The sequence below is a fragment of the Tiliqua scincoides genome, chromosome 6, assembly GCF_035046505.1.
Source record: "Tiliqua scincoides isolate rTilSci1 chromosome 6, rTilSci1.hap2, whole genome shotgun sequence".
NCBI classification, from domain to species: domain Eukaryota; kingdom Metazoa; phylum Chordata; class Lepidosauria; order Squamata; family Scincidae; genus Tiliqua; species Tiliqua scincoides.
Window position 1 is genome coordinate 7,784,681 of NC_089826.1, and position 5,966 is coordinate 7,790,646.

Sequence of the window (5,966 nt, forward strand, 5' to 3'; positions counted from 1 at the left end):
CCATAGGCCCATCTAGTCCAGCTTCCTGTATCTCACAGCGGCCCACCAAATGCCCCAGGGAGCGCACCAGATAACAAGAGACCTCATCCTGGTGCCTTCCCTTGCATCTGGCCTTGCATCTGGCTTCACAAACCAGGCACACCCTGATGATGTCAGGATCAGCAGACTGATCTAGCTGCCTCCCAGTTAGAATTGCTAACCTTCCAAGAATGTCTTGAGTCTTCTGGAAAACCCCCCCCCCCCCAGGGAAAATCATATATCAGGAGGCCTCCTCAGGGTAAAGGAAACTTTGTTCCCTTGCTCTGGGCCAAGCTCATGCTGGCTGCTGGGTCTACTCGTACCTGCACAGGTGATATCGCTGGCACAAGTCCGCATGGACAGGTGAAGGTGGAGCGGGGTCAGGTTTTGGCCCTCACCGCTGCCCCCAAAGCTGCCCCCTTCTCAGGTGCAACCCACCCTCCTCCCCAACCCTTTCACCTCTTTGTTCTGCCCTCCCCCTGCCCTGTTCCACCCCCTTGCCGCTTCCCTCCCACCTCCTGCACTGCTTTGTCTCAGGCAGCGGTGTTCCCAGTCTGTCGCCACGTTGACCCAGCCGCTCGCTGCTTGTGGTGTTCGCGACAGCTGGAAAGCGCATTACGCCACTTAAACGTGCATTCTGGTTGCAAAACAGCCAAATAGGTTTGGGCCATCATTGCCTGTAACTGTTACCCTGCACATGCCCAATCTCATCTGATCTTGGAAGCTAAGCAGGGTCAGGCCTGGTTAGTACTTGGATGGGAGACCGCTTGGGAATACCGGGTGCTGTAGGCTTATACCATAGTCTTTCCAGACTGAAGGTTGCCAACCATCTCCCTATACTGAACACTATCTCCCGATCTTGCCTGATCTTGGAAGCTAAGCAGGGTCAGGCCTGGTTAGTACTTGGAGGGGAGACCGCTTGGGAATACCGGGTGCTGTAGTCTTCTACCATAGTCTTTCGAGACTGAAAGTTGCCAACTATGCCTGTACTGTTCATCCTCCAATTTCCTCTGTCTACAAAAAGCAGATCTTATTTCCCTTGGTTCTCGTGATGCCGCCATGGAGATTAACAATCCATCCTAAAGAAATAAAACCACAGGTCTGGGTGAACTTTTGTTCCTTTAATTTACTTCCATCTATTTTTAGATCTCTCTCTTCCCACCCTCCCCCTACACTCCATACCAAGAGTTCTGCTGGTGGAGGTAAAGCAGTTCACCTTGCAGAGTACACAGTGCTTCCTGGATGCTTTATCTGAGTCTGAATCAGATCAAAAAACAAAACAAAATCCATGGAGTTACAGCCTCAGTGTTAGCCAAGCCAAAATGCTTTGCAGACTTCTTTCAGCGGGAACAATCAGCTCGCATTCCATTGGCATCACCTGAGCAGCATGGCCTGGAACAAGAATGGGACGCCTTCCAGTTCCTCTTAGCTGTTTCAAGCCATGTCAGCTCAGATGAGCTGGTGGCCTTTTTCCTAAAAGGAGAGGGCTTTGGCTGCTGTGTTTCACTCACATCCACCTCTCTTCACTTGCTGGGTCCCAGTTTTATCTTGGCCATACAGAAATCAAATTTCTTGCCAGTTGTGACAGCAACTGTTACCCTGCACATGCCTGATCTCGGAAGCTAAGCAGGGTCAGGCCTGGTAAGTATTTGGATGGGAGACCGCCTGGGAATACCGGGTGCTGTAGGCTTATACCATAGTCTTTTCGAGACTGAAGGTTGCCAACCAACCCTCTTCATCAAAGGTTGCTGTCCACAAAAGCATTAATAACACACTGAGTAAAGAAATATTTTCTTTTGTCCGTTCTAACTCTCTTGCCACTCAATTCAATGGGTGTCCCCTGGTTCTGGTGTTGTGTGAGAAGGAAAAATTTGAGAGAAGAAAAGGCCCTAACCCTTTATCCTTCCCTTCTCCTCTGAGCACTCCCTCTTGTCCTCTGACCACCAACCTGTTAAGATGTGCACACCAGGGCTCTGATGCCCAGGCCATCTTGAGCACAAGGCATGCAGGGCGAGGCAGCTCCAGGGCCTTGCTATCTCTAAGTGTTAGCTGAACCTCTGATCCTAATCAGATGCTGTAAATATACACTCAATGGAACTGTAAGTCAATAACTTCTTTTTGCAACTTTAACCCTGCACATGCCTGATCTCGTCTGATCTCGGAAGCTAAGCAGGGTCAGGCCTGGTTAGTATTTGGATGGGAAACCACCTGGGAATACTGGGTGCTGTAGGCTTATACCATAGTCTTTCGAGACTGAAGGTTGCCAACCATTTGTAATCAAGGCCATGTCTATACTGAGAAGGACCAGCTTTCATTTTTTAAAAAATCATGTTTTCAACCTTTATAGCTACAAAGATGTTCTTGAAATTACTTGGACATGGACTGTAGAAAGTAGCCAAAGGAATGACGGAATAGCATTTTCAATGTCCAGGGATGGGTGTTCAGGACATAGCGCCAATGAGGGTCGTAACAGCTCCTCCTCCAATGTGGATCATGTTCTAGGCAGAAAATTTAGATAACAATCCTGTACAATGTTTTGCATTCATGACCTGGATTGTTAAAGGAATCACGTGAGCATGTACCTATGGAAATGCTGCATAAGTCTTGATTATCTGCAGCACTGCAGAGATGAGTTGATGGACAGAAAGCGGAAGTCAATGTGCCTTGAAAGAAGGGCTGGGAAAAGGACTGAGGCTGCAATCCTAACCACACTTTCTTGAGAGTAAGCACCATTGAACAAAATAGGACTTACTTCTGAGTAGATCTCATTAGGATTGTGCCCTGAGATTCATTAGAAATAAAGGATTTCTGGGCTCGCAATCCATCCATGAAATGTTAGACCCCTGTGCAAAGTTTTCATGTGCGGGGAAGTTTCTTGCACATACCCTTTGAAAAACCAATCTGAGAGTGCTAAAGATTAGATCAGAATTGGCTTACTCAGACTGTGCCATATCCAGTGTTTCCCAGAAACTTTGTCCCAATTTATTTTCTGTAACTTGCAGTTAATGCTATCTGTGAGGGCTGTGTTATCAGACTACCTGAGGAACCGCCTACGATAAATCAAATGTTAGCATTTACATTGCATTTGACATGTCCAGACAGTTCATTCATATCTCTGGCTTGTCAGTGAGACATGCAACAGGATATGGGAGTCTCCCCCATCCCTGCACTGCATATAGAATCTCTAATATTAACCAGAGTCTTCCACAAGGATGCAGCCTCCCACTGTCCTTCCTTTATTAAATGTGCATGCATATCCAGAATGATAAATTATAGCCATTGCAGCAAGAAGAAAGAATTAGTCTGAAGACGTTACCTTTGTACATGGGCTACATAATCTTTCCAAAGTTCAATATTCAAGACAGTTTTCCACTGTGAATTGTTCAAAGGAAATTGTTTGTGATTGTCCCAAGAGATGCACAGTGCTGATGTTGTTCACCTCCAGTGAGGATTTATCCCCTGAGGACAGGATCCCAACACCTGGATGGGCTGGCGCCAAGTCCCTTAGGGGCTGCAACCCAGAGGTGTTGCAAAAGTGCTGTAAAGCACTTTTGCGCCACCGTTCAAGGAGGGAGGCTGGCACGACCCACAGCGCTGGTGGACTGGTAGGGCTGTACCAGTCGAATCAGCCCAGCATGGGGGCTTGAGGAGGGCAGGGAGAGGGCAGGAAGGAGGTGTTCTGGGGAGGCAGGGAGGCCCGTGGGTAGGCCCGTGGGTAGGCCCGTGGTTAGGCTGCAGCTGGGGGGGGGGGTGGAACCAGGATCTGGCACTTGTACTGGATCCTAACCCCAGTCCCAGGTGACCTGCAGCAGCTCTGGGCTGCTAGGATCTGTGCCACCTCTTTAGGTGGCACAGATCTGAGTAGCCCCATTGGGGCTGCTGCAGTGTTACGTTTCATTCCCCTTGCCCTGGGGTGAGCTGCAGGCAGTCCCAACCCTGCTCTGGATACGGGGCAGGCCAGCTAACCTTCCCATGCCAGCGCAGGTTAGGATTGGGCTGTGAGTTAGTTTTGTGACTGATAGAGCGCCAGCTGGATTTGCCGGCATGGAAATGTAATTTCTCAAAGTTCCGTGTTTTGTTTATAGTATGTGTTGTGAATATGTATCTGGCTGGTGATATGTTTGCAAATTGTGGTAGACTCTCCAGTCTGCTTTTCAAAAGAAGGATGCAGTTTTTGGTGTATTATTTTGGTCTACTGCACTGATGCTGAAAATGTGGGCTTAAGCTAAAAGGGTAGGAAGAAGAAAGACTGCATTTTTCTGGACAGGTTATAAAGCTCAAAGCTGCAACTGTTATTTCTAGACTTAGTGCTGTGCAGAAGGGCAGTTATCATCAGGAGGGACCTGAGGGCAGAACTAGACATTACATTTGACCTGCAGCAGCTGCCAAAACCAACCATTGCTTGTCAAGGTCTGCCAATTCCATATTTCCCCTTAACATTTAAATATACTTAAGCACATTGTAATGTTAAGAACATAAGCCCCACTGGATCAGGCCATAGGCGCATTTAGTCCAGCTTCCTGGTGGGCCGCTGTGAGATACAGGAAGCTGGACTAGATGGGCCTATGGCCTGATCCAGTGGGGCTGTTCTTATGTTCTTAACTACAATTCCCAGGAAGCCTTGCAGGTCTCTTGTTATCTGGTGTGCTCCCTGGGGCATTTGGTGGGCCGCTGTGAGATACAGGAAGCTGGACTAGATGGCCCTATGGCCTGATCCAGTGAGGCTGTTCTTATGGTCTTAAACTACAATTCCCAGGAGGCCTTGCAGGTCTCTTGTTACCTGGTGTGCTCCCTGGGGCATTTGGTGGGCCGCTGTGAGATACAGGAAGCTGGACTAGATGGGCCTATGGCCTGATCCAGTGGGGCTGTTCTTATGTTCTTAACTACAATTCCCAGGAGGCTTTGCAGGTCTCTTGTTACCTGGTGTGCTCCCTGGGGCATTTGGTGGGCCGCTGTGAGATACAGGAAGCTGGACTAGGTGGGCCTATGGCCTGATCCAGTGGGGCTGTTCTTATGTGCTTTTGTTCTTACACTTAAGCACATTGTAATGTTGTTGTGTTCTGTGTTTTCCCTGTCCATGCTTCACATCATTGGCTGCCAATAGCAGGCATGGGGGCGGACACACACACACACACACGCACACACACACACTAGAGCTGGTTACACCTCAACAGGGGGAGAAGCTTAAGCGTTACCCAGGAGAGTGGGAGTACTCCATACAGAGCAGTTGCCTTGTGTTGAGCAGGCTATGTGATTGTGCCCCAATTGTTACCAGACGTGTTGCCCTAACACTGTGTTTCTCAATGTGTGCTCCTAGGAGCTCTGGGGCTCCCTGAGAACCCTTCAGGGGCTTCAGGGTGCACACTATAAGTGGCCTCTATCTACTCTGTGCATGCACCAGGGGTTCCCTGGGGTGCCGCACATGTGCCAGCAGGGGTCCCTGAGACTCCATTTAGGAGTATAAAGGGCTCCAGAGACCAACGAATTTGAGAACCACTGCTCTTGCATAATAATGTACACACCTCAGGGACCAAATTGCGGTGTTGGGGTACTGGGCAACTGATCATGTTAAAATATCAGCCCAGGAAAGAAGATAAACTGCTGTGGAGACTGCTTCTATCCCCATTGCGTGGTAAGCCACGGGTTGCTTACTGGACAACGGGGGTGGTGGTATAGAAGCTGCCACAACAGAGTACCAGAGGCCAGGCAGCAGAGGTCCGAGATGGAAGAGTTCTCCTTTGCACTGCTACAAAGCACAAAGTTCTCCACCCCCCTCCATCTCAGATCTGAGAATACAAAGGGGGGCTGCACAATAGGGCCTGAGTCCAACAGCCCCCACCAAACTGGCACTGATCTGTTATAAGTCTGAGTCATTATAAAGCAGATTCCTATGTCTACATATTTCAGTGTTGTTTACAGCAACCGCAGCAAACTGCAGTCACCAAGGA

At 49.0% G+C, this 5,966-nt stretch overlaps 1 pseudogene; it reads left to right on the forward strand.

The window, feature by feature from the left end:
* The first annotated feature begins 693 nt into the window (after nt 1-693).
* On the forward strand, nt 694-810 carry LOC136656345 (5S ribosomal RNA; annotated as a pseudogene).
* The last annotated feature ends 5,156 nt before the right edge of the window (nt 811-5,966 follow it).